Source organism: Pseudophryne corroboree, unplaced genomic scaffold, assembly GCF_028390025.1.
Source record: "Pseudophryne corroboree isolate aPseCor3 unplaced genomic scaffold, aPseCor3.hap2 scaffold_497, whole genome shotgun sequence".
Lineage (NCBI taxonomy): Eukaryota > Metazoa > Chordata > Amphibia > Anura > Myobatrachidae > Pseudophryne > Pseudophryne corroboree.
Window position 1 is genome coordinate 22,357 of NW_026970103.1, and position 27,573 is coordinate 49,929.

A 27,573-nucleotide genomic window follows, 5' to 3' on the forward strand; every position below is an offset into this window, starting at 1 on the left:
GCTGCAAGAAATCAGCTTGAATGCTTCAGGGGATGGGGCATGGCCAACATGAGCCCCACACCAAAGGAGGGTGGGGGTGTTTAATGTGAACTAGGGGTCATCCAAGCACTGCAAAAGGCCGCCATGCCCTGCATGCCCTTTTTCTCTTTTCATATGCAGATGAGGGTTCCAGTCAACTTTGGCCCACTGCTTGGATAACATCACCGTATGCAAATCCGTCTGCTGCAGACCTTCCCCCAGGAATGCTTGTACTAGTTGTTGCATATGGTGCTTCAGTATTAGGCAGCCTTCCGCCCTCCCATGTTCATCTGAAAAGATGTGGTCTCCCTGCAGTTGTTGTCCCCAGACGAGAGTTCCCTTGTGCTTCCTCAGTTGAATCTCCTTAACTTGACGGGGGAGGGGCTGCCCGAGCAGCCACCCTCCCCAGCCCTATCCCAACTCATCCTTATTTTGCATATGAGATCTCTTGATCATGAAGATTGTTCTCACAGGGTGAGGTTCATCCATTATATTTTAAAATAGGAAGGTACAAATTACATATTTGAATTGCATCTATGTGCTGGATTCAAATGTCCCCCCCCCCCTTCCTTTCTCAATTGTGCCCGTCAGCAGCTATTCTAAGGTTGCTGCCAATGGGTGTGACATATTAATTTCTTCTGTGGGGTACACTGGACTCCACAAGGATTCACATTGGGGTGTAGAGTAGGATCTTGATCTGAGGCACCAACCGGCTCAAAGCTTTTGACTGTTCCCAAGAAGCTCAGTGCATTCTCCTCTATAACCCCGCTTCCATGAACAGGGAGCTCAGTTTGTAGTTGGTGCCTTCAGTAGCAGGCCGCTTAACAGGGGCCTGCCTCAGGCAGCCTATTCTTAGCTATTAATTTTGACAAGAAAAGAAGAACTTGTTTTATGAGAATCTACAAGGGCTGCAGCAGGCTAGGTCTAATAGACATCTTTACTGCAGCTTCATCACTCCCAGCGGCGCTGTATACTCCCGTGCCCTGGTTGCTGGGTCACTGCAGCGGAGGCTCCGGTTTCATCCTAAGGTCAGTCACACACACACCACCCTTCCGGATCACGAGGCCGCTGATGAAGGGGAGCGAGGCCGTAGGGGGTGGGCCGTGTGCGCACTGCGGTGGATACTGATTACTGGGCAGCCGCTCCACTAGCCACCAGGTACAGTTAAGGAGCACAGGTCTGGGGGTTTTTCTCCTATATTAACCCAATTTTGTACTGCCCGCAGCGCATTGTGATAGGTAATAGGGCCTGATTCAGGTTGGATTGCAATCACAATAAGCGATCCAACTGCAAAAATTGCTAAGAGCATACGCATGTGCCTGCATTTTCTGCGGCACCCCGCAGAGAATGTGATCGCCTCTGCCTGTCAATCGGGGCGGGGAAGGGGGGGAGAGGTGGGTCAGCAACACTCCATTTCCAAGTCAGAGATGGAGCGGTGCGGGGGCAAGGCTTCAAAATGGGGTCTGCAACAGAGGAGACACAGGAGGCATGGTCACAGCGGCTGTATGACATCACATTCAGCCGCTGTGATCACAAAAATGGTGGCGGCTTCCTGCGCGCACATACAGTCTGCCCCAGCAGGAGCCTACACCATTTTTTATGATCACGCTGAACTGCAGTGCGACTGCAATTACAGCATGGTCAAGAAGGGAGGCGTCATGCTGGGTGGCCATGCCCTGTCACTGTGCAGGAGCCAGCACCGCTCACACACTAGTCCCCGGGTGCAGCCCCCAACCCCCGGGACACCCGGAGCAACAAAATGTAGATTCAGGCCACCAGGCCACGCCCCTACCTATGAAACCATGCCTCCTTTTTACCATTGCGCTGCTTATCTGCGCGCACTGCATTACAATCTCCCTCGCCACCTCTCTGGGTGTCACCAGTGATAGTGACACCTCTGCCATGCTTGTAGCAGCTGGTCCTAAGATCTACGCCTCAAACCCTGAGTGTTTGCCCTTGTGACTTGTTGATCATCATAGCGAAGCAGATGCTTACAGAAAACTGCAGGGGCTTAGATTGAAAATAAAAAAATTGATGGGTATAAGGTAGAGAGGAGCAGGTTCGGTTCTCCGAGAACCGAATTCCCCACAAACTCCACGTGGTTTACACTGGTCCAAGGCAGGCTCGGTTGTTCCCGCCTGACTCGGAAAACCTGAACAAGGGAAAATGTCATCATCCCGCTGTCGGATTCTCGCGAGATTCGGATTCCATATAAAGAGCTGCGCGTTGCTGCCATTTTTACTCGTGCATTGAAGAGAGAGCGGAGAGGACGTGGCTATGTTCTCTCAGTGGAAATCTCAATATCAGTGCTCAGTATCAGTGGTTACTTATTGCTGCTCAGTAATACTAGTAGTGTGTCTCTCCTGCTCAGTGTCAGTTCTCAGTAGTATCCTCATCAGTGCTCAGTATCACTGCTCATTGTCTTGTGCTGCATTGTGGTGCTCAGCATACTACAGTACATTACTAATAGTCCAGTGCTGCATCTTGCTGCTCAGTGTCAGTTCTAGTATCCTCATCAGTGCTCACTATCACTGCTCATTGCATTGTGGTGTTCTGTATACTACAATAACATAGTAATATAGTAACATAGTTTTTGAGGTTGAATAGAGGCAAATTGCCCATCGTGTTCAACCTGTTTTAAGTTGTGATGATTCTACATACTTGCTGAATAATGTTTTATGACTAGTTAGCTACTATAACTCATGTTACCCCCGGATTAACCATGTTGATATTTTAAGTATTATAACCTTGGATAGCTTTTTCATTCAGAAATGTATCCATTCCTTTTTTAAATCCAATTACAGAGTCCGCCATTACCACCTTCCCTGGCAGGGAATTCCACATCCTGATTGCCCTAACAGTGAAGAATCCTTTCCTCCATTGCGTTCTGAACTTTCCTCCAGTCGCAGCGAGTGACCACGTGTTCTTTTAATAAATAATTCCTCTGATAACTCTTTGTTATGTATCTTTACATATTTGAAGATATTAATAATATCTCCTCTTAGGCACCTCTTTTCTAGTGTATAAATATTCAGCCTAGTAAGTCTTTCCTTATAGTCAAGTACTTTTAGGCCTTTAATCAATTTAGTCTTCAGGATCTCTTACACTTCCATGAGCAGCAGAGTAGTGCAATGGAAGCATGCTGGGCCCATACCCCAGAGGTCGATTGATCGAAACTATCCTCTGCTATGTGCATTTTTTTTTTTATAATTAAAGTAATCAAAAACTGGGATTGATATTTTGGCTCTTTTATTTTTACTTAAAGTACAATAACTTTTATCATTTTAATTTGTTTTAATAGTATATTGACAGCATTGTTTTCTTTAAAAAATCCACTTAATTTTCTTTACCCTATTACTGAAATGGTAATTGACAAAAACAAACTACATTGTCACCAGAAGAGCAATGCAAAATGTACAAGTGATATATGAAAATCATCTTCCATCTTGAATTTCAATGATGCATTGGGACAACAATTTGTGAGAAACATCTTCACCCATAAAGAAAGATTTTCTTAATTCCTTACCTGTGTGCTGATTAGATATCACCTTGTTTTCACATTAAACAGACTTCCCCATGAGGAAGCAGCAATGATGCAGTGACGTTTCCTGGTGTCAACCTGTATTATTTCAGTAGACATTGAAATGAGGATGCATCTTTGATGCCTTTCCAATGAAGCAAGTTTAATTCAGTAATAGGTGAAAAACCATTCCTACAAAGGTGTTAATCAGAGACTTGGCTTTGTGGACACTTTTCAGAGAGCAAATTTGTTAGCATAAACATAAAATCAGAAAATGAAGAGCTGTTTAATCACTCAATTGTACTTTTCTGCCAGCATAATTTTTTTTCTCTGCAACCCACTGCTAAATTGTGCTTCCTAGCTGTTTTTTTATAAAATCACTTAATCAAATCTAACTCTGATTACATCAGAGAAGGCCAGGTACCCTACACCATAAGGGGGGTTTTTGAAATTTTGACTTGTCTACTTAAAGATCACCAAAATCTGATTACAAGGTCAATTACATCCCTGGGTGGGATTGAACCACCAACCTTTTGGTTAATAGCCAAACATGCTAACCGATTGCGCCACAGAGACACCTTGCAAAAGTCAATACTGACAAAGGCTAATAAGCATTCATCTAGAACGTTTCCTAGAAAAACTTTAAAAAGTCAATAATCTGGAGAATTTTTGTAAGAAACACATTGGTACTTTCCCATGATGAGTGAGTGCTTCAGGATTTCTTGCACTTACATGGGCTATTAACCAAAAGGTTGGTGGTTCAATCCCACCCAGGGATGTAATTGACCTTGTCAACAGATTTTGGTGATCTTTAAGAAGACAAGTCAAAATTTCATACCCCCTCTTATGGTGTAGGGTACCTGGCCTTCTCTGACGTAATCAGAGTTAGATTTAATTAAGTGATTTTATAAAAAACAGCTAGGAAGCACAATTTAGCAGTGGGTTGCAGAGAAAAAAATAACATTTTAAACCTACCGGTAATTTTTTTTTCTCGTAGTCCGTAGAGGATGATGGGGACTCCGTAAGGACCATGGGGGATAGACGGGCTCCGCAGCAGACATGGGCACTTTAAGAAAGACTTTTGATCTGGGTGTGCACTGGCTCCTCCCTCTATGCCCCTCCTCCATACCTCAGTTAGAGAAACTGTGCCCAGAGGAGACGGACAGTACGAGGAAAGGATTTTTGTTAATCCAAGGTCAAGATTCATACCAGCCACACCAATCACACCGTATAACTTGTGATATACTACCCAGTTAACAGTATGAAAACAACATAGCATCAGTCCAAGACCGATGAAAACTAACATATAACCCTTATGTAAGCAATAACTATATACAAGTCTTGCAGAAGTAGACCGCACTTGGGACGGGCACCCAGCATCCTCTACGGACTACGAGAAAAAGATTTACCGGTAGGTTTAAAATCTTATTTTCTCTTACGTCCTAGAGGATGCTGGGGACTCCGTAAGGACCATGGGGATTATACCAAAGCTCCCAAACGGGCAGGAGAGTGCGGATGACTCTGCAGCACTGATTGAGCAAACAGGAGGTCCTCCTCAGCCAGGGTATCAAACTTATAGAACTTTGCAAAGGTGTTTGAACCAACTTTGACCCACTGCATGGATGACATCACCATATGCAAATCCATCTGCGGCAGGCCTTCCCCCAGGAATGCTTGAACTAGTTGTTGCATTTGGTTTGTTGTTTGGGGGTGCTTCAGTATTAGGCAGCCTTCTGCCCTCCCATGTTCATCTGAAAATATGTGTTCTCCCTGCAGTTGTTGTCCCCAGATGAGAGTTCCCTTGTGCTGCCTCAGTTGAATCTCCTTTACTTGACAGAGATGTGCCTGAGCAGCGGCCCTCCCCAGCCCTATCCCAAATCATACTTATTTTGCATAGGAGATACCATGGTCATGAAGATTGTTCTCCCAGGGTTAGGTTCATTCATTGCATTCTGGGTATGCTGACCCCTGTGATTTCCCCAAATGTGGGAAACTCAACTGCATTATTTGTGGTAGTGGGGGACTGTGTTTGTGCTTTCCTCTGGTCAGCTCTGGTAAAAGTCAGATTTCTTTGTCTCAGATCTTCCTCTAGCCTTGTTCTTCTTTCGAGAGTTCCCTTGTGCTGCCTCAGTTGGATCTCCTTCACTTGACAGGGGGGTGCCCGAGCAGCGACCCTCCCCAGCTCTAGCCCAACTCCTACTTACCTGCCAGGTGAGATACTATGATCATGAAGATGCTTCTCCCAGGGCAAGGCTCACCCATTGCACTCTGGGTGTGCTGCCCCTGCGATTTCCCCAAATGTGGGAAACTTGACTGCATAATTTGTGTTTCCCCTGGTCGGCTCTCATATAATTCAGATCTCTTTGTCTCAGGTCTCTCTCCAGCCTAGTTTGCTGTCTGTTTCCACTTCTTTTTTCTTGAGCCCCTCCCTTCTATACCCTTGTGCACTATCCTGACTTCTCCTCCCGTCTGCTTACTTTGTGCCTTCCAATGCACAATGCAAACTACAGGTAGTGCTGCAGGGCCCACACCCTTTTACTTGCCTTACAGAGCAGCTCTGGAGCTGTTACAATGCCCAGCTGCTGCAAGAAATCAGCTTGAATGCTTCATGGGATGGGGCATGGCCAACATGAGCCCCACACCAAAGGAGGGTGGGGGTGTTTAATGCGATCTAGGGGTCATCCAAGCACCGCAAAAGGCTGCCATGCCCTGCACGCCCCTTTTCTCTTTTCATAAGCAGATGAGGGTTGAAGCCAACTTTGACCCACTGCTTGGATAACATCACCATATGCAAATCCATCTGCTGCAGGCCTTCCCCCAGGAATGCTTGCACTAGTTGTTGCATTTGGTTTGTTGTTTGGGGGTGCTTCAGTATTAGGCAGCCTTCTGCCCTCCCATGTTCATCTGAAAATATGTGTTCTCCCTGCAGTTGTTGTCCCCAGATGAGAGTTCCCTTGTGCTGCCTCAGTTGAATCTCCTTTACTTGACAGAGATGTGCCTGAGCAGCGGCCCTCCCCAGCCCTATCCCAAATCATACTTATTTTGCATAGGAGACACCATGGTCATGAAAATTGTTCACCCAGGGTGAGTTTCATTCATTGCATTCTGGGTATGCTGACCCCTGTGATTTCCCCAAATGTGGGAAACTCGCCTGCATTATTTGTGGTAGTGGGGTACTGTGTTTGTGTTTTCCGCTGGTCAGCTCTGGTAAAAGTCAGATTTCTTTGTCTCAGATCTTCCTCTAGCCTTGTTCTTCTTTCGAGAGTTCCATTGTGCTGCCTCAGTTGGATCTCCTTCACTTGACAGGGGGGTGCCCGAGCAGCGACCCTCCCCAGCTCTAGCCCAACTCCTACTTACCTGCCAGGTGAGATACTATGATCTTGAAGGTGCTTCTCCCAGGGCAAGGCTCACCCATTGCACTCTGGGTGTGCTGCCCCTGCGATTTCCCCAAATGTGGGAAACTTGACTGCATAATTTGTGTTTCCCCTGGTCGGCTCTCGTATAATTCAGATCTCTTTGTCTCAGGTCTCTCTCCAGCCTAGTTTGCTGTCTGTTTCCACTTCTCTTTTCTTGAGCCGCTCCCTTCTATGCCCTTGCGCACTATCCTGACTTCTCCCGTCTGCTTACTTTGTGCCTTCCAACGCACAATGCGAACTACAGGTAGTGCTGCAGGGCCCACACCCTTTTATTTGCCTTACAGAGCAGCTCTGGAGCTGTTACAGTGCCCAGCTGCTGCAAGAAATCAGCTTGAATGCTTCAGGGGCTGGGGCATAGCCAACATGAGCCCCACACCGAAGGAGGGTGGAGGTGTTTAATGCGAACTAGGGGTCATCCAAGCGCCGCAAAAGGCCGCCATGCCCTGCATAACCCTTTTCTCTTTTCATATGCAGATGAGGGTACCAGCCAACTTTGGCCCACTGCTTGGATGACATCACCGTATGCAAATTCGTCTCCTGCAGACCTTCCCCCAGGAATGCTTGTACTAGTTATTGCATATGGTTTGATATTTGATGGTGCTTCAGTATTAGGCAGCCTTCCGCCCTCCCATGTTCATCTGAAAAGATGTGGTCTCCCTGCAGTTGTTGTCCCCAGACGAGAGTTCCCTTGTGCTTCCTCAGTTGAATCTCCTTAACTTGACGGGGGAGGGGCTTGCCCGAGCAGCCACCCTCCCCAGCCCTATCCCAACTCATGCTTATTTTGCATATGAGATCTCTATATCATGAAGATTGTTCTCACAGGGTGAGGTTCATCCATTATATTTTAAAATAGGAAGGTTCAAATTACATATTTGAATTGCATCTATGTGCTGGATTCAAATGTTCCTCCCCTTCCTTTCTCAATTGTGCCCGTCAGCAGCTATTCTAAGGTTGCTGCCAATGGGTGTGACACATTAATTTCTTCTGTGGGGTACACTGGACTCCACAAGGATTCACATTGGGGTGTAGAGTAGGATCTTGATCTGAGGCACCAACCGGCTCAAAGCTTTTGACTGTTCCCAAGATGCTCAGCGCATTCTCCTCTATAACCCCGCTTCCATGAACAGGGAGCTCAGTTTGTAGTTGGTGCCTTCAGTAGCAGGCCACTTAACAGGGGCCTGCCTCAGGCAGCCTATTCTTAGCTATTAATTTTGACAAGAAAATAAGAACTTTTTTTATGAGAATCTACAAGGGCTGCAGCAGGCTAGGTCTAATAGACATCTTTACTGCAGCTTCATCACTCCCAGCGGCGCTGTATACTCCCGTGCCCTGGTTGCTGGGTCACTGCAGCGGAGGCTCCGGTTTCTTCCTAAGGTCAGTCACACACACACCGCCCTTCCGGATCACGAGGCCGCTGATGAAGGGGAGCGTGGCCGTAGGGGGTGGACCGTGTGCGCACTGGCGTGGACACTGATTACTGGGCAGCCGCTCCACAAGCCACCAGGTACAGTTAAGGAGCACAGGTCTGGGGGTTTTTCTCCCATATTAAACCAATTTTGTACTGCCCGCAGCGCATTGCGATAGGTAATAGGGCCTGATTCAGGTTGGATTGCAATCACAATAAGCGATCCAACTGCAAAAATTGCTAAGAGCATACGCAAGTGCCTGCATTTTCTGCGGCACCCCGCAGAGAATGCGATCGCCTCTGCCTGTCAATCGGGGCAGGGGGGGAGAGGGGGGTCAGCAAAACTCCATTTCCAAGTCAGGGATGGAGCGGTGCGGGGGCAAGGCTTCAAAATGGGGTCTGCAACGGAGGAGACACAGGGGGCGTGGTCACAGCGGCTGTATGACATCACATTCAGCCGCTGTGATCACAAAAATGGTGGCGGCTTCCTGCGCGCACATACAGTCTGCACCAGCAGAAGGCTACACCATTTTTTATGATCACGCTGAACTGCAGTGCGACTGCAATTACAGCATGGTCAAGAAGGGAGGCGTCATGCTGGGTGGCCATGTCCTGTCACTGTGCAGGAGCCAGCACCGCTCACACACTAGTCCCCGGGTGCAGCCCCCAACCCCCGGGACACCCGGAGCAACAAAATGTAGATTCAGGCCACCAGGCCACGCCCCTACCTATGAAACCATGCCTCCTTTTTACCATTGCGCTGCTTATCTGCGCGCACTGCATTACAATCTCCTTCGCCACCTCTCTGGGTGTCACCAGTGATAGTGACACCTCTGCCATGCTTGTAGCAGCTGGTCCTAAGATCTACGCCTCAAGCCCTGAGTGTTTGCCCTTGTGACTTGTTGATCATCATAGCGAAGCAGATGCTTACAGAAAACTGCAGGGGCTTAGATTGAAAATAAAAAAAATTATGGGTATAAGGTAGAGAGGAGCGGGTTCGGTTCTCCGAGAACCGAATTCCCCACGAACTCCACGTGGTTTACACTGGTCCGAGGCAGGCTCGGTTGTTCCCGCCTGACTCGGAAAACCTGAACAAGGGAAAATGTCATCATCCCGCTGTCGGATTCTCGCGAGATTCGGATTTCATATAAAGAGCTGCGCGTTGCCGCCATTTTTACTCGTGCATTGAAGAGAGAGCGGAGAGGACGTGGCTATGTTCTCTCAGTGGAAATCTCAATATCAGTGCTCATTATCAGTGGTTACTTATTGCTGCTCAGTAATACTAGTAGTGTGTCTCTCCTGCTCAGTGTCAGTTCTCAGTAGTATCCTCATCAGTGCTCAGTATCACTGCTCATTGTCTTGTGCTGCATTGTGGTGCTCAGCATACTACAGTACATTACTAATAGTCCAGTGCTGCATCTTGCTGCTCAGTGTCAGTTCTAGTATCCTCATCAGTGCTCACTATCACTGCTCATTACATTGTGGTGTTCTGTATACTACAGTAACATAGTAATATAGTAACATATAGTAATATAGTTTTTGAGGTTGAAAAGAGGCAAATTGCCCATCGTGTTCAACCTGTTTTAAGTTGTGATGATTCTACATACTTGCTGAATAATGTTTTATGACTGGGAGTTTTTTTAAGGTCAGTGCGCTTAGTCTCGCGTCCAAATATTCCTTTAAAGCAAAGGGTCGTCAAACAGGTTCTACTGTTTGGATTCAGTCAGTTGTGGATGCTCCGTCAGAAAACACCTCTCCAAACTTCTTTGGTGGCTGCTCAGTTCTTCAGAATATGACTTGGGTATGTTCAGTCATGAAATTCTGTGAAGGCAGAGGAGAAGAACAAGCGCCATATGGTGTAGTATTTTGAATAAATTGGAGTGATAGATAGGTATATACGAAGTAAGTACCGGATAGATTCTTGAGATTAGGCCTGTCTGTCTCACTAAATTCTTTGTGGCTGTTCCCCACCTAGGAGACAAAAGATCATCGCCATATGGTGTAGTAACCTCAGATATATCTTGGGGTACCCTCCCCTCTATTTCATGCGTACCAAAAGGAAAATTCAATATAGCATATAGGATATATTTATATCCAGGTAGATCAAGTCGGTCCAATATGATGTAATGGCTGAATCAGTCGACTGTTGCTGCCTTATATAGTATTATCAATAAAAAATTTTAATCCACAAAATAATAATACAAATTCAGATAAAAAATAAATAAAACAAATCAGAAAATCTTAGCTGATTGGTGTAGGCAGTAGTTAGGTCAGTCTCAACGCGTTTCGCCTCCAGGGCTTCCTCAGGAGAATACATCATATCAAAAGATACACATATTTATAGTGCTTTCCACTTAACCACGGACATGTGGACAAGTGGAGCAGGGCAGACTCAGGACTATATGACTGTGACAGCCCACTGGGTAGATGTATTGACTCCCGCCGCAAGAACAGCAGCGGCGGCACCAGTAGCAGCATCTCGCAAACGCCAACTCTTTCCTAGGCAGGCTACGCTTTGTATCACCGCTTTCCAGAATACGCACACAGCTGAAAACCTCTTACGGCAACTAAGGAAGATCATCACAGAATGGCTTACCCCAATTGGACTCTCCTGTGGATTTGTGGCATCGGACAACGCCAGCAATATTGTGCGTGCATTATATCTGGGCAAATTCCAGCACGTCCCATGTTTTGCACATACCTTGAATTTGGTGGTGCAGAATTATTTAAAAAACGACAGGGGCGTGCAAGAGATGCTGTCGGTGGCCACAAGAATTGCGGGACACTTTCGGCGTACAGGCACCACGTACAGAAGACTGGAGCAACACCAAAAACGCCTGAACCTGCCCTGCCATCATCTGAAGCAAGAAGTGGTAACGAGGTGGAATTCAACCCTCTATATGCTTCAGAGGATGGAGGAGCAGCAAAAGGCCATTCAAGCCTATACATCTGACCACGATATAGGAGGTGGAATGCACCTGTCTCAAGCGCAGTGGAGAATGATTTCAACGTTGTGCAAGGTTCTGCAACCTTTTGAACTTGCCACACGTGAAGTCAGTTCAGACACTGCCAGCCTGAGTCAGGTCATTCCCGTCATCAGGCTTTTGCAGAAGAAGCTGGAGACATTGAAGGAGGAGCTAAGACAGAGCGATTCCGCTAGGCATGTGGGACTTGTGGATGGAGCCCTTCATTCGCTTAACCAGGATTCATGGGTGGTCAATCTGTTGAAATCAGAGCACTACATTTTGGCCACCGTGCTCGATCCTAGATTTAAAACCTACGTTGTATCTCTCTTTCCGGCAGACACAAGTCTGCAGGGGTTCAAAGACCTGCTGGTGAGAAAATTATCAAGTCAAGCGGAACTTGATCGGTCAACAGCTCCTCCTTCACATTCTCCCGCAATTGGGGGTGCGAGGAAAAGGCTCAGAATTCCGAGCCCACCCGCTGGCGGTGATGCAGGGCAGTCTGGAGCGACTGCTGATGCTGACATCTGGTCCGGACTGAAGGACCTGCCAACGATTACGGACATGTCGTCTACTGTCACTGCATATGATTCTCTCACCATTGAAAGAATGGTGGAGGATTATATGAGTGACCGCATCCAAGTAGGCATGTCAGACAGTCCGTACGTATACTGGCAGGAAAAAGAGGCAATTTGGAGGCCCTTGCACAAACTGGCTTTATTCTACCTAAGTTGCCCTCCCACAAGTGTGTACTCCGAAAGAGTGTTTAGTGCCGCCGCTCACCTTGTCAGCAATCGGCGTACGAGGTTACTTCCAGAAAATGTGGAGAAGATGATGTTCATTAAAATGAATTATAATCAATTTCTCCGTGGAGACATTGACCAGCAGCAATTGCCTCCACAAAGTACACAGGAAGCTGAGATGGTGGATTCCAGTGGGGACGAATTGATAATCTGTGAGGAGGGGGATGTACACGGTGATGAATCGGAGGATGATGATGAGGTGGACATCTTGCCTCTATAGAGCCAGTTTGTGCAAGGAGAGATTAATTGCTTCTTTTTTGGTGGGGGTCCAAACCAACCCGTCATTTCAGTCACAGTCGTGTGGCAGACCCTGTCACTGAAATGATGGGTTGGTTAAAGTGTGCATGTCCTGTTTATACAACATAAGGGTGGGTGGGAGGGCCCAAGGCAATTCCACCTTGCACCTCTTTTTTCTTTTATTTTTCTTTGCGTCATGTGCTGTTTGGGGAGTGTTTTTTGGAAGGGCCATCCTGCGTGACACTGCAGTGCCACTCCTAGATGGGCCAGGTGTTTGTGTCGGCCACTTGGGTCGCTGAGCTTAGTCACACAGCTACCTCATTGCGCCTCTTTTTTTCTTTGCGTCATGTGCTGTTTGGGGAGTGTTTTTTGGAAGGGCCATCCTGCGTGACACTGCAGTGACACTCCTAGATGGGCCAGGTGTTTGTGTCGTCCACTTGGGTCGCTGAGCTTAGTCACACAGCTACCTCATTGCGCCTCTTTTTTTCTTTGCGTCATGTGCTGTTTGGGGAGTGTTTTTTGGAAGGGCCATCCTGCGTGACACTGCAGTGCCACTCCTAGATGGGCCAGGTGTTTGTGTCGGCCACTTGGGTCGCTGAGCTTAGTCACACAGCTACCTCATTGCGCCTCTTTTTTTCTTTGCGTCATGTGCTGTTTGGGGAGTGTTTTTGGAAGGGCCATCCTGCGTGACACTGCAGTGCCACTCCTAGATGGGCCAGGTGTTTGTGTCGGCCACTTGGGTCGCTGAGCTTAGTCACACAGCTACCTCATTGCACCTCTTTTTTTCTTTGCGTCATGTGCTGTTTGGGGAGTGTTTTTTGGAAGGGCCATCCTGCGTGACACTGCAGTGCCACTCCTAGATGGGCCAGGTGTTTGTGTCGGCCACTTGGGTCGCTGAGCTTAGTCACACAGCTACCTCATTGCGCCTCTTTTTTTCTTTGCGTCATGTGCTGTTTGGGGAGTGTTTTTTGGAAGGGCCATCATGCGTGACACTGCAGTGCCACTCCTAGATGGGCCAGGTGTTTGTGTCGGCCACTTGGGTCACTGAGCTTAGTCATCCAGCGACCTCGGTGCAAATTTTAGGACTAAAAATAATATTGTGAGGTGTGAGGTGTTAAGAATAGACTGAAAATGAGTGGAAATTATGGTTATTGAGGTTAATAATACTTTGGGATCAAAATGACTCCCAAATTCTATGATTTAAGCTGTTTTTTAGGGTTTTTTGAAAAAAACACCCGAATCCAAAACACACCCGAATCCGACAAAAAAAATTCGGTGAGGTTTAGCCAAAACGCGTTCGAACCCAAAACACGGCCGCGGAACCGAACCCAAAACCAAAACACAAAACCCGAAAAATTTCCGGTGCACATCTCTAGTGGCCATGCCATGTCACTGTGCAGGAGCCAGCACCGCTCACACACTAGTCTCCGGTGCAGCCCCCAACCCCCGGGACACCCGGAGCAACAAAATGTAGATTCAGGCCACCAGGCCACGCCCCTACCTATGAAACCATGCCTCCTTTTTACCATTGCGCTGCTTATCTGCGCGCACTGCATTACAATCTCCCTCGCCACCTCTCTGGGTGTCACCAGTGATAGTGACACCTCTGCCATGCTTGTAGCAGCTGGTCCTAAGATCTACGCCTCAAGCCCTGAGTGTTTGCCCTTGTGACTTGTTGATCATCATAGCAAAGCAGATGCTTACAGAAAACTGCAGGGGCTTAGGTTGAAAATAAAAAAAATTGATGGGTATAAGGTAGAGAGGAGCGGGTTCGGTTCTCCGAGAACCGAATTCCCCACGAACTCCACGTGGTTTACACTGGTACGAGGTAGGCTCGGTTGTTCCCGCCTGACTCGGAAAACCTGAACAAGGGAAAATGTCATCATCCCGCTGTCGGATTCTCGCGAGATTCGGATTCCATATAAAGAGCTGCGCGTTGCCGCCATTTTTACTCGTGCATTGAAGAGAGAGCGGAGAGGACGTGGCTATGTTCTCTCAGTGGAAATCTCAATATCAGTGCTCAGTATCAGTGGATACTTATTGCTGCTCAGTAATACTAGTAGTGTGTCTCTCCTGCTCAGTGTCAGTTCTCAGTAGTATCCTCATCAGTGCTCAGTATCACTGCTCATTGTCTTGTGCTGCATTGTTGTGCTCAGCATACTACAGTACATTACTAATAGTCCAGTGCTGCATCTTGCTGCTCAGTGTCAGTTCTAGTATCCTCATCAGTGCTCACTATCACTGCTCATTGCATTGTGGTGTTCTGTATACTACAGTAACATAGTAATATAGTAACATATAGTAACATAGTTTTTGAGGTTGAATAGAGGCAAATTGCCCATCGTGTTCAACCTGTTTTAAGTTGTGATGATTCTACATACTTGCTGAATAATGTTTTATGACTAGTTAGCTACTACAACTCATGTTACCCCCGGATTAACCATGTTGATATTTTAAGTATTATAACCTTGGATAGCTTTTTCATTCAGAAATGTATCCATTCCTTTTTTAAATCCAATTACAGAGTCCGCCATTACCACCTTCCCTGGCAGGGAATTCCACATCCTGATTGCCCTAACAGTGAAGATCATAGTATCTCACCTGGCAGGTAAGTAGGAGTTGGGCCAGAGCTGTGGAGGATTGCTGCTCGGGCACCCCCTGTCAAGTGAAGGAGATCCAACTGAGGCAGCACAAGGGAACTCTCGAAAGAAGAACAAGGCTAGAGGAAGATCTGAGACAAAGAAATCTGACTTTTACCAGAGCTGACCAGAGGAAAGCACAAACACAGTCCCCCACTACCACAAATAATGCAGTCGAGTTTCCCACATTTGGGGAAATCACAGGGGTCAGCATACCCAGAATGCAATGAATGAACCTCACCCTGGGAGAACAATCTTCATGACCATGGTATCGCCTATGCAAAATAAGTATGATTTGGGATAGGGCTGGGGAGGGCCGCTGCTCAGGCACATCTCTGTCAAGTAAAGGAGATTCAACTGAGGCAGCACAAGGGAACTCTCATCTGGGGACAACAACTGCAGGGAGAACACATATTTTCAGATGAACATGGGAGGGCAGAAGGCTGCCTAATACTGAAGCACCCCCAAACAACAAACCAAATGCAACAACTAGTACAAGCATTCCTGGGGGAAGTTCTGCAGAAGACGGATTTGCATACGGTGATGTCATCCAAGCAGTGGGCCAAAGTTGTCTGGAACCCTCATCTGCATATGAAAAGAGAAAAGGGGTATGCAGGGCATGGCGGCCTTTTGCGGCGCTTGGATGACCCTTAGTTCGCATTAAACACCCCCACCCTCCTTCGGTGTGGGGCTCATGTTGACAATGCCCCAGCCCCTGAAGCATTCAAGCTGATTTCTTACAGCAGCTTGGCACTGTAACAGCTCCAGAGCTGCTCTGTAAGGCAAGTAAAAGGGTGTGTAGTTTGCATTGTGCATTGGAAGGCACAAAGTAAGCAGACAGGAGGAGAAGTCAGGATAGTGCACAAGGGTATAAAAGGGAGGGGCTCAAGAAAAAAGAAGTGGAAACAGACAGCAAACTAGGCTGGAGAGAGACCTGAGACAAAGAGATCTGAATTATACGAGAGCCGACCAGGGGAAACACAAATTATGCAGTCAAGTTTCCCACATTTGGGGAAATCGCAGGGGCAGCACACCCAGAGTGCAATGGGTGAGCCTTGCCCTGGGAGAAGCACCTTCATGATCATAGTATCTCACCTGGCAGGTAAGTAGGAGTTGGGCTTGAGCTGGGGAGGGTCGCTGCTCGGGCACCCCCCTGTCAAGTGAAGGAGATCCAACTGAGGCAGCACAAGGGAACTCTCGAAAGAAGAACAAGGCTAGAGGAAGATCTGAAACAAAGAAATCTGACTTTTACCAGAGCTGACCAGAGGAAAACACAAACACAGTCCCCCACTACCACAAATAATGCAGTCGAGTTACCCACATTTGGGGAAATCACAGGGGTCAGCATACCCAGAATGCAATGAATGAACCTCACCCTGGGAGAATAATCTTCATGACCATGGTATCTCCTATGCAAAATAAGTATGATTTGGGATAGGGCTGGGGAGGGCCGCTGCTCAGGCACATCTCTGTCAAGTAAAGGAGATTCAACTGAGGCAGCACAAGGGAACTCTCATCTGGGGACAACAACTGCAGGGAGAACACATATTTTCAGATGAACATGGGAGGGCAGAAGGCTGCCTAATACTGAAGCACCCCCAAACAACAAACCAAATGCAACAACTAGTGCAAGCATTCCTGGGGGAAGGCCTGCCGCAGATGGATTTGCATATGGTGATGTCATCCAAGCAGTGGGTCAAAGTTGGCTACAACCTTCGTCTGCATATGAAAAGAGAAAAGGGGCGTGCAGGGCATGGCGGCCTTTTGCGGTGCTTGGATGACCCTTAGTTTGCATTAAACACCCCCACCCTCCTTCGGTGTGGGTCTCATGTTGGCCATGCCCCAGCCCCTGAAGCATTCAAGCTGATTTCTTGCAGCAGCATGGCACTGTAACAGCTCCAGAGCTGCTCTGTAAGGCAAGTAAAAGGGTGTGGGCCCTGCAGCACTACCTGTAGTTTGCATTGTGCATTGGAAGGCACAAAGTAAGCAGACAGGAGGAGAAGTCAGGATAGTGCACAAGGGTATAAAAGGGAGGGGCTCAAGAAAAAAGAAGTGGAAACAGACAGCAAACTAGGCTGTAGAGAGACCTGAGACAAAGAGATCTGAATTATACGAGAGCCGACCAGGGGAAACACAAATTCTGCAGTCAAGTTTCCCACATTTGGGGAAATCGCAGGGGCAGCACACCCAGAGTGCAATGGGTGAGCCTTGCCCTGGGAGAAGCACCTTCATGATCATAGTATCTCACCTGGCAGGTAAGTAGGAGTTGGGCTAGAGCTGTGGAGGGTCGCTGCTCGGGCACCCCCCTGTCAAGTGAAGGAGATCCAACTGAGGCAGCACAAGGGAACTCTCGAAAGAAGAACAAGGCTAGAGGAAGATCTGAGACAAAGAAATCTGACTTTTACCAGAGCTGACCAGAGGAAAACACAAACACAGTCCCCCACTACAACAAATAATGCAGTCGAGTTACCCACATTTGGGGAAATCACAGGGGTCAGCATACCCAGAATGCAATGAATGAACCTCACCCTGGGAGAACAATCTTCATGACCATGGTATCTCCTATGCAAAATAAGTATGATTTGGGATAGGGCTGGGGAGGGCCGCTGCTCAGGCACATCTCTGTCAAGTAAAGGAGATTCAACTGAGGCAGCACAAGGGAACTCTCATCTGGGGACAACAACTGCAGGGAGAACACATATTTTCAGATGAACATGGGAGGGAAGAAGGCTGCCTAATACTGAAGCACCCCCAAACAACAAACCAAATGCAACAACTAGTGCAAGCATTCCTGGGGGAAGGCCTGCAGCAGATGGATTTGCATATGGTGATGTCATCCAAGCAGTGGGTCAAAGTTGGCTTCAACCCTCGTCTGCATATGAAAAGAGAAAAGGAGCGTGCAGGGCATGGCGGCCTTTTGCGGCGCTTGGATGACCCCTAGTTCGCATTAAACACCTCCACCCTCCTTCGGTGTGGGGCTCATGTTGGCTATGCCCCAGCCCCTGAAGCATACAAGCTGATTTCTTGCAGCAGCTGGGCACTGTAACAGCTCTAGAGCTGCTCTGTACGGCAAGTAAAAGGGTGTGGGCCCTGCAGCACTACCTGTAGTTTGCATTGTGCATTGGAAGGCACAAAGTAAGCAGACGGGAGAAGTCAGGATAGTGCGCAAGGGCATAGAAGGGAGCAGCTCAAGAAAAGAGAAGTGGAAACAGACAGCAAACTAGGCTGGAGAGAGACCTGAGACAAAGAGATCTGAATTATACGAGAGCCGACCAGGGGAAACACAAATTATGCAGTCAAGTTTCCCACATTTGGGGAAATCTGTCACCAGAAGAGCAATGCAAAATGTACAAGTGATATATTAAAATCATCTTCCATCTTGAATTTCAATGATGCATTGGGACAACAATTTTGTGAGAAACATCTTCACCCATAAAGAAAGATTTTCTTAATTCCTTATCTGTGTGCTGATTAGATATTACCTTGTTTTCACATTAAACAGACTTCCACATGAGAAAGCAGCAAGGATGCAGTAACGTTTATGTTTCCTGGTGTCAACCTGTATTATTTCAGTAGACATTGAAATGAGGATGCATCTTGCTGCCTTTCCAATGTAGCAAGTTTAATTCAGTAATAGGTGAAAAAACATTCCTACAAAGGTGTTAATCAGAGACTTGGCTTTGTGGACACTTTTCAGAGAGCAAATTTGTTAGCATAAAAATAAAGTCAGAAAATGAAGAGCTGTTTAATCACTCAATTGGACTTTTCTGCCAGCATAATTTTTTTTTCTCTGCAACCCACTGCTAAATTGTGCTTCCTAGCTGTTTTTTATAAAATCACTTAATCAAATCTAACTCTGATTACATCAGAGAAGGCCAGGTACCCTACACCATAAGAGGGGGTTTGAAATTTTGACTTGTCTACTTAAAGATCACCAAAATCTGATCACAAGGTCAATTACATCCCTGGGTGGGATTGAACCACCAACCTTTTGGTTAATAGCCAAACATGCTAACCGATTGCACCACAGAGACACCTCGTAAAAGTCCATTCTGACAAAGGCTAATAAGCATTCATCTAGAACGTTTCCTAGAAAAACTTTAAAAAGTCAATAATCTGGAGAGTTTTTGTAAGAAACACATTGCTACTTTCCCATGATGAGTGAGTGCTTCAGGATCTCTTGCACTTACATGAGCAGCAGAGTACTGCAACGGAAGCATGCTGGGCCCATAACCCAGAGGTAGGCAGATTGAAACTATCTTCTGCTATATGCATTGTTTTTTGTTAATTAAAGTAATCCAAAACTGGGATTGATATTTTGGCTCTTTTATTTTTACTTAAAGTACAATAACTTTTACCATTTTAATTTGTTTTAATAGTATATTGACAGTATTGTTTTCTTTCAAAAATCCACTTAATTTTCTTTACCCTATTATTAAAATGGTAATTGACAAAAACAAACTACATTGTCACCAGAAGAGCAGTACAAAATGTACAAGTGATATATTAAAATCATCATTCCAGCTTGAATTTCAATGATGCTTTGGTGCAACAATTTTGTGAGAAACATCTTCACCCATAAAGAAAGATTTTCTTAATTCCTTACCTGTGTGCTGATTAGATATCACCTTGTTTTCACATTAAACAGACTTCCCCATGAGGAAGCAGCAAGGATGCAGTGACGTTTATGTTTCCTGGTGTCAACCTGTATTATTTCAGTAGACATTGAAATGAGGATGCATCTTGCTGCCTTTCCAATGAAGCAAGTTTAATTCAGTAATAGGTGAAAAACCATTCCTACAAAGGTGTTAATCAGAGACTTTACTTTGTGGACACTTTTCAGAGAGCAAATTTGTTAGCATAAACATAAAATCAGAAAATGAAGAGCTGTTTAATCACTCAATTGGACTTTTCTGCCAGCATAGTTTTTTTTCTCTGCAACCCACTGCTAAATTGTGCTTCCTAGCTGTTTTTTATAAAATCACTTAATCAAATCTAACTCTGATTACATCAGAGAAGGCCAGGTACCCTACACCATAAAAGGGAGTTTGACATTTTGACTTGTCTACTTAAAGATTACCAAAATCTAATCACAAGGTCAATTACATCCATGGGTGGGATTGAACCACCAACCTTTTGGTTAATAGCCAAACATGCTAACCGATTGCACCACAGAGACACCTCGTAAAAGTATATACTGACAAAGGCTAATAAGCATTCATCTAGAACGTTTCCTAGAAAAACTTTAAAAAGTCAATAATCTGGAGAGTTTTTGTAAGAAACACATTGGTACTTTCCCATGATGAGTGAGTGCTTCAGGATCTCTTGCACTTACATGAGCAGCAGAGTACTGCAACGGAAGCATGCTGGGCCCATAACCCAGAGGTAGGCAGATTGAAACTATCCTCTGCTATATGCATTGTTTTTTGTTAATTAAAGTAATCCAAAACTGGGATTGATATTTTGGCTCTTTTATTTTTACTTAAAGTACAATAACTTTTACCATTTTAATTTGTTTTAATAGTATATTGACAGTATTGTTTTCTTTCAAAAATCCACTTAATTTTCTTTACCCTATTATTAAAATGGTAATTGACAAAAACAAACTACATTGTCACCAGAAGAGCAGTACAAAATGTACAAGTGATATATTAAAATCATCTTTCCAGCTTGAATTTCAATGATGCTTTGGTGCAACAATTTTGTGAGAAACATCTTCACCCATACCCAAGACTTACTAGGCTGAATATGTATACACTAGAAAAGAGGTGCCTAAGAGGAGATATTATTAATATCTTCAAATATGTAAAGATACATAACAAAGAGTTATCAGAGGAATTATTTAATAAAAGAACACGTGGTCACTCGCTGCGACTGGAGGAAATTCAGAATGCAATGGAGGAAAGGGTTCTTCACTGTTAGGGCAATCAGGATGTGGAATTCCCTGCCAGGGAAGGTGGTAATGGCGGACTCTGTAATTGGATTTAAAAAAGGAATGGATACATTTCTGAATGAAAAAGCTATCCAAGGTTATAATACTTAAAATATCAACATGGTTAATCCGGGGGTAACATGAGTTATAGTAGTTAACTAGTCATAAAACATTATTCAGCAAGTATGTAGAATCATCACAACTTAAAACAGGTTGAACACGATGGGCAATTTGCCTCTATTCAACCTCAAAAACTATGTTACTATATGTTACTATATTACTGTAGTATACAGAACACCACAATGCAATGAGCAGTGATAGTGAGCACTGATGAGGATACTAGAACTGACACTGAGCAGCAAGATGCAGCACTGGACTATTAGTAATGTACTGTAGTATGCTGAGCACCACAATGCAGCACAAGACAATGAGCAGTGATACTGAGCACTGATGAGGATACTACTGAGAACTGACACTGAGCAGGAGAGACACACTACTAGTATTACTGAGCAGCAATAAGTAACCACTGATACTGAGCACTGATATTGAGATTTCCACTGAGAGAACATAGCCACGTCCTCTCCGCTCTCTCTTCAATGCACGAGTAAAAATGGCGGCAACGCGCAGCTCTATATATAATATCCGAATCTCGCGAGAATCCGACAGCGGGATGATGACATTTTCCCTTGTTCAGGTTTTCCGAGTCAGGCGGGAACAACCGAGCCTGCCTCAGACCAGTGTAAACCACGTGGAGTTCGTGGGGAATTCGGTTCTCGGAGAACCGAACCCGCTCCTCTCTACCTTATACCCATCAATTTTTTTTATTTTCAATCTAAGCCCCTGCAGTTTTCTGTAAGCATCTGCTTCGCTATGATGATCAACAAGTCACAAGGGCAAACACTCAGGGCTTGAGGCATAGATCTTTGGACCAGCTGCTACAAGCATGGCAGAGGTGTCACTATCACTGGTGACACCCAGAGAGGTAACGAGGGAGATTGTAATGCAGTGCGTGCAAATAAGCAGCGCAATGGTAAAAAGGAGGCATGATTTCATAGGTAGGGGCGTGGCCTGGTGGCCTGAATCTACATTTTGTTGCTCCGGGTGTCCCGGGGGTTGGGGGCTGCACCCGGGGACTAGTGTGTAAGCGGTGCTGGCTCCTGCACAGTGACAGGGCATGGCCACCCAGTATGACACCTCCCTTCTTGACCATGCTGTAATTGCAGTCGCACTGCAGTTCAGCGTGATCATAAACAATGGTGTAGCCTCCTGCTGGTGCAGACTGTATGTGCGCGCAGGAAGCCGCCACCATTTTTGTGATCACAGCGGCTGAATGTGATGTCATACAGCCGCTGTGACCACGCCCCCTGTGTCTCCTCCATTGCAGACCCCATTTTGAAGCCTTGCCCCCGCACTGCTCCATCCCTGACTTGGAAATGGAGTGTTGCTGACCCCACTCTCCCCCCCTGCCCCGATTGACAGGCAGAGGCGATCGCATGCAGGCACATGCGTATGCTCTTAGCAATTTTTGCAGTTGGATTGCTTATTGTGATTGCAATCCAACCTGAATCAGGCCCTATTACCTATCACATAGCGCTGCGGGCAGTACAAAATTGGGTTAATATAGGAGAAAAACCCCCAGACCTGTGCTCCTTAACTGTACCTGGTGGCTAGTGGAGCGGCTGCCCAGTAATCAGTGTCCACCCCAGTGCGCACACGGCCCACCCCCTACGGCCACGCTCCCCTTAATCAGCGGCCTCGTGATCCGGAAGGGCGGTGTGTGTGTGACTGACCTTAGGAAGAAACCGGAGCCTCCGCTGCAGTGACCCAGCAACCAGGGCACGGGAGTATACAGCGCCGCTGGGAGTGATGAAGCTGCAGTAAAGATGTCTATTAGACCTAGCCTGCTGCAGCCCTTGTAGATTCTCATAAAACAAGTTCTTCTTTTCTTGTCAAAATTAATAGCTAAGAATAGGCTGCCTGAGGCAGGCCCCTGTTAAGTGGCCTGCTACTGAAGGCACCAACTACAAACTGAGCTCCCTGTTCATGGAAGCGGGGTTATAGAGGAGGATGCGCTGAGCATCTTGGGAACAGTCAAAAGCTTTGAGCCGGTTGGTGCCTCAGATCAAGATCCTACTCTACACCCCAATGTGAATCCTTGTGGAGTCCAGTGTACCCCACAGAAGAAATTAATGTGTCACACCCATTGGCAGCAACCTTAGAATAGCTGCTGACGGGCACAATTGAGAAAGGAAGGGGGGGGGCATTTGAATCCAGCACATAGATGCAATTCAAATATGTAATTTGTACCTTCCTATTTTAAAATATAATGGATGAACCTCACCCTGTGAGAACAATCTTCATGATCAAGAGATCTAATATGTAAAATAAGTATGAGTTGGGATAGGGCTGGGGAGGGTGGCAGCTCGGGCAGCCCCTCCCCCGTCAAGTTAAGGAGATTCAACTGAGGAAGCACAAGGGAACTCTCGTTTGGGGACAACAACTGCAGGGAGACCACATCTTTTCAGATGAACATGGGAGGGCGGAAGGCTGCCTAATACTGAAGCACCATCAAATATCAAACCATATCCAACAACTAGTACAAGCATTCCTGGGGGAAGGTCTGCAGCAGACGGATTTGCATACGGTGATGTCATCCAAGCAGTGGGCCAAAGTTGGCTGGAACCCTCATCTGCATATAAAAAGAGAAAAGGGGCATGCAGGGCATGGCGGCCTTTTGCAGTGCTTGGATGACCCCTAGTTCGCATTAAACACCCCCACCCTCCTTTGGTGTGGGGCTCATGTTGGCCATGCCCCATCCCCTGAAGCATTCATGCTGATTTCTTGCAGCAGCTGGGCACTGTAACAGCTCCAGAGCTGCTCTGTAAGGCAAGTAAAAGGGTGTGGGCCCTGCAGCACCACCTGTAGTTCGCATTGTGCGTTGGAAGGCACAAAGTAGGCAGACGGGAGGAGAAGTCAGGATAGTACACAAGGGCATCCTTTTCTCTTAGTCCGTAAAGGATGCTGGGGTCACATTAAGAACCATGGGGTATAGACGGGATCCGCAAGAGACATGGGCACTTTAAGACTTTCAAAGGGTGTGAACTGGCTCCTCCCTCTATGCCCCTCCTCCAGACTCCAGTTATAGGAACTGTGCCCAGGGAGACGGACATTTCGAGGAAAGGATTTATTGTTAAACTAAGGTGAGCATCTTACCAGCTCACACCTTAAGCATGCCGCAGAACGTGGCAGAACGTGGCATTCAACAGAACACAAGCCAACGGCATGAACAATTGCAGCAAGAAGGCCAGGTACCCTACACCATAACAGGGGTTTTCGAAATTTTGACTTGTCTACTTAAAGATCACCAAAATCTGATAACAAGGTCAATTACATCCCTGGGTGGGATTGAACCACAAACCTTTTGGTTAATAGCCGTACACACTAACTGATTGCGCCACAGCGACACTTTGCAAAAGTACTTACTGACAAAGGCTAATAAGCATTCTCATGCTGCTTTCTCATGTGGAAGTCTGTTTAATGTGAAAACAAGGTGATATCTAATTAGCACACAGGTAAGGAATTAAGAAAATCTTTATTTAAGGGTGAAGATGTTTCTCACAAAATTGTTGCCCCAATGCATCATTGAAATTCAAGCTGGAAAGATGATTTTAATATATCACTTGTACATTTTGTATTGCTCTTCTGGTGACAATGTAGTTTGTTTTTGTCAATTACCATTTTAATAATAGGGTAAAGAAAATTAAGTGGATTTTTGAAAGAAAACAATACTGTCAATATACTATTAAAACAAATTAAAATGGTAAAAGTTATTGTACTTTAAGTAAAAATAAAAGCTAAAATATCAATCCCAGTTTTGGATTACTTTAAATGGACTGCAGATCTCTCTTGGCCTGGACCTATGGGGGTCAAATGCAGGACATTGCATGTCAGCCATGTTGTCACATCTCGGCTGAAAGAATACAAAATTATATATATACAGTCACTTGAAAACATTATTGGTGATTATTCCTGCAGGTAATCACCACACCTTAGATCACATATAATTTGTGATCCTCCTTTCTCTATTCAAACGTGACAGCAAGGCTCACCCATTGCACTCTGGGTGTGCTGCTCCTGCGATTTCCCCAAATGTGGGAAACTTGACTGCATAATTTGTGTTTCCCCTGGTCGGCTCTCGTATAATTCAGATCTCTTTGTCTCAGGTCTCTCTCCAGCCTAGTTTGCTGTCTGTTTCCACTTCTCTTTTCTTGAGCTGCTCCCTTCTATGCCCTTGCGCACTATCCTGACTTCTCCCGTCTGCTTACTTTGTGCCTTCCAATGCACAATGCAAACTACAGGTAGTGCTGCAGGGCCCACACCCTTTTACTTGCCGTACAGAGCAGCTCTGGAGCTGTTACAGAGCCCAGCTACTGCAAGAAATCAGCTTGAATGCTTCAGGGGCTGAGGCATAGCCAACATGAGCCCCACACCGAAGGAGGGTGGAGGTGTTTAATGCGGACTAGGGGTCATCCAAGCGCCGCAAAAGGCCGCCATGCCCTGCACGCCCCTTTTCTTTTTTCACATGCAGACGAGGGTTGAAGCCAACTTTGACCCACTGCTTGGATGACATCACCATATGCAAATCCATCTGCTGCAGGCCTTCCCCCAGGAATGCTTGCACTAGTTGTTGCATTTGGTTTGTTGTTTGGGGGTGCTTCAGTATTAGGCAGCCTTCTTCCCTCCCATGTTCATCTGAAAATATGTGTTCTCCCTGCAGTTGTTGTCCCCAGATGAGAGTTCCCTTGTGCTGCCTCAGTTGAATCTCCTTTACTTGACAGAGATGTGCCTGAGCAGCGGCCCTCCCCAGCCCTATCCCAAATCATACTTATTTTGCATAGGAGATACCATGGTCATGAAGATTGTTCTCCCAGGGTGAGGTTCATTCATTGCATTCTGGGTATGCTGACCCCTGTGATTTCCCCAAATGTGGGTAACTCGACTGCATTATTTGTTGTAGTGGGGGACTGTGTTTGTGTTTTCCTCTGGTCAGCTCTGGTAAAAGTCAGATTTCTTTGTCTCAGATCTTCCTCTAGCCTTGTTCTTCTTTCGAGAGTTCCCTTGTGCTGCCTCAGTTGGATCTCCTTCACTTGACAGGGGGGTGCCCGAGCAGCGACCCTCCCCAGCTCTAGCCCAACTCCTACTTACCTGCCAGGTGAGATACTATGATCATGAAGGTGCTTCTCCCAGGGCAAGGCTCACCCATTGCACTCTGGGTGTGCTGCCCCTGCGATTTCCCCAAATGTGGGAAACTTGACTGCAGAATTTGTGTTTCCCCTGGTCGGCTCTCGTATAATTCAGATCTCTTTGTCTCAGGTCTCTCTACAGCCTAGTTTGCTGTCTGTTTCCACTTCTTTTTTCTTGAGCCCCTCCCTTTTATACCCTTGTGCACTATCCTGACTTCTCCTCCTGTCTGCTTACTTTGTGCCTTCCAATGCACAATGCAAACTACAGGTAGTGCTGCAGGGCCCACACCCTTTTACTTGCATTACAGAGCAGCTCTGGAGCTGTTACAGTGCCAAGCTGCTGCAAGAAATCAGCTTGAATGCTTCAGGGGCTGGGGCATGGCCAACATGAGACCCACACCGAAGGAGGGTGGGGGTGTTTAATGCAAACTAAGGGTCATCCAAGCACCGCAAAAGGCCGCCATGCCCTGCACGCCCCTTTTCTCTTTTCATATGCAGACGAAGGTTGAAGCCAACTTTGACCCACTGCTTGGATGACATCACCATATGCAAATCAATCTGCGGCAGGCCTTCCCCCAGGAATGCTTGCACTAGTTGTTGCATTTGGTTTGTTGTTTGGGGGTGCTTCAGTATTAGGCAGCCTTCTGCCCTCCCATGTTCATCTGAAAATATGTGTTCTCCCTGCAGTTGTTGTCCCAGATGAGAGTTCCCTTGTGCTGCCTCAGTTGAATCTCCTTTACTTGACAGAGATGTGCCTGAGCAGCGGCCCTCCCCAGCCCTATCCCAAATCATACTTATTTTGCATAGGAGATACCATGGTCATGAAGATTATTCTCCCAGGGTGAGGTTCATTCATTGCATTCTGGGTATGCTGACCCCTGTGATTTCCCCAAATGTGGGTAACTCGACTGCATTATTTGTGGTAGTGGGGGACTGTGTTTGTGTTTTCCTCTGGTCAGCTCTGGTAAAAGTCAGATTTCTTTGTTTCAGATCTTCCTCTAGCCTTGTTCTTCTTTCGAGAGTTCCCTTGTGCTGCCTCAGTTGGATCTCCTTCACTTGACAGGGGGGTGCCCGAGCAGCGACCCTCCCCAGCTCAAGCCCAACTCCTACTTACCTGCCAGGTGAGATACTATGATCATGAAGGTGCTTCTCCCAGGGCAAGGCTCACCCATTGCACTCTGGGTGTGCTGCCCCTGCGATTTCCCCAAATGTGGGAAACTTGACTGCATAATTTGTGTTTCCCCTGGTCGGCTCTCGTATAATTCAGATCTCTTTGTCTCAGGTCTCTCTCCAGCCTAGTTTGCTGTCTGTTTCCACTTCTTTTTTCTTGAGCCCCTCCCTTTTATACCCTTGTGCACTATCCTGACTTCTCCTCCTGTCTGCTTACTTTGTGCCTT

At 46.5% G+C, this 27,573-nt stretch overlaps 13 non-coding genes and 1 pseudogene across 13 annotated transcripts; 8 read left to right on the plus strand and 6 right to left on the minus strand.

Moving 5' to 3' along the window:
- Nucleotides 1–5,418: 5,418 nt before the first annotated feature.
- On the plus strand, nucleotides 5,419–5,582 carry LOC135030330 (U1 spliceosomal RNA). Its single transcript, XR_010226352.1, has one exon. It is a non-coding gene; the product is annotated as a U1 spliceosomal RNA (small nuclear RNA).
- A 152-nt stretch (nucleotides 5,583–5,734) lies between these two features.
- LOC135030249 (U1 spliceosomal RNA) lies at nucleotides 5,735–5,876 on the plus strand (annotated as a pseudogene).
- Nucleotides 5,877–6,571: 695 nt separating this feature from the next.
- Nucleotides 6,572–6,735, plus strand: LOC135030238 (U1 spliceosomal RNA). Its single transcript, XR_010226283.1, has one exon. It is a non-coding gene; the product is annotated as a U1 spliceosomal RNA (small nuclear RNA).
- A 152-nt stretch (nucleotides 6,736–6,887) lies between these two features.
- LOC135030260 (U1 spliceosomal RNA) lies at nucleotides 6,888–7,050 on the plus strand. Its single transcript, XR_010226297.1, has one exon. It is a non-coding gene; the product is annotated as a U1 spliceosomal RNA (small nuclear RNA).
- An 8,079-nt stretch (nucleotides 7,051–15,129) lies between these two features.
- Nucleotides 15,130–15,293, minus strand: LOC135030396 (U1 spliceosomal RNA). The gene has a single exon (XR_010226416.1). It is a non-coding gene; the product is annotated as a U1 spliceosomal RNA (small nuclear RNA).
- A 655-nt stretch (nucleotides 15,294–15,948) lies between these two features.
- Nucleotides 15,949–16,111, minus strand: LOC135030229 (U1 spliceosomal RNA). The gene has a single exon (XR_010226274.1). It is a non-coding gene; the product is annotated as a U1 spliceosomal RNA (small nuclear RNA).
- Nucleotides 16,112–16,263: 152 nt separating this feature from the next.
- Nucleotides 16,264–16,427, minus strand: LOC135030191 (U1 spliceosomal RNA). Its single transcript, XR_010226239.1, has one exon. It is a non-coding gene; the product is annotated as a U1 spliceosomal RNA (small nuclear RNA).
- A 674-nt stretch (nucleotides 16,428–17,101) lies between these two features.
- Nucleotides 17,102–17,264, minus strand: LOC135030265 (U1 spliceosomal RNA). Its single transcript, XR_010226301.1, has one exon. It is a non-coding gene; the product is annotated as a U1 spliceosomal RNA (small nuclear RNA).
- A 152-nt stretch (nucleotides 17,265–17,416) lies between these two features.
- Nucleotides 17,417–17,580, minus strand: LOC135030183 (U1 spliceosomal RNA). The gene has a single exon (XR_010226231.1). It is a non-coding gene; the product is annotated as a U1 spliceosomal RNA (small nuclear RNA).
- A 1,381-nt stretch (nucleotides 17,581–18,961) lies between these two features.
- On the minus strand, nucleotides 18,962–19,035 carry TRNAN-AUU (transfer RNA asparagine (anticodon AUU)). The gene has a single exon. It is a non-coding gene; the product is annotated as a tRNA-Asn (tRNA).
- Nucleotides 19,036–25,814: 6,779 nt separating this feature from the next.
- On the plus strand, nucleotides 25,815–25,978 carry LOC135030184 (U1 spliceosomal RNA). The gene has a single exon (XR_010226232.1). It is a non-coding gene; the product is annotated as a U1 spliceosomal RNA (small nuclear RNA).
- Nucleotides 25,979–26,130: 152 nt separating this feature from the next.
- LOC135030266 (U1 spliceosomal RNA) lies at nucleotides 26,131–26,293 on the plus strand. Its single transcript, XR_010226302.1, has one exon. It is a non-coding gene; the product is annotated as a U1 spliceosomal RNA (small nuclear RNA).
- A 673-nt stretch (nucleotides 26,294–26,966) lies between these two features.
- Nucleotides 26,967–27,130, plus strand: LOC135030192 (U1 spliceosomal RNA). Its single transcript, XR_010226240.1, has one exon. It is a non-coding gene; the product is annotated as a U1 spliceosomal RNA (small nuclear RNA).
- Nucleotides 27,131–27,282: 152 nt separating this feature from the next.
- LOC135030230 (U1 spliceosomal RNA) lies at nucleotides 27,283–27,445 on the plus strand. Its single transcript, XR_010226275.1, has one exon. It is a non-coding gene; the product is annotated as a U1 spliceosomal RNA (small nuclear RNA).
- The last annotated feature ends 128 nt before the right edge of the window (nucleotides 27,446–27,573 follow it).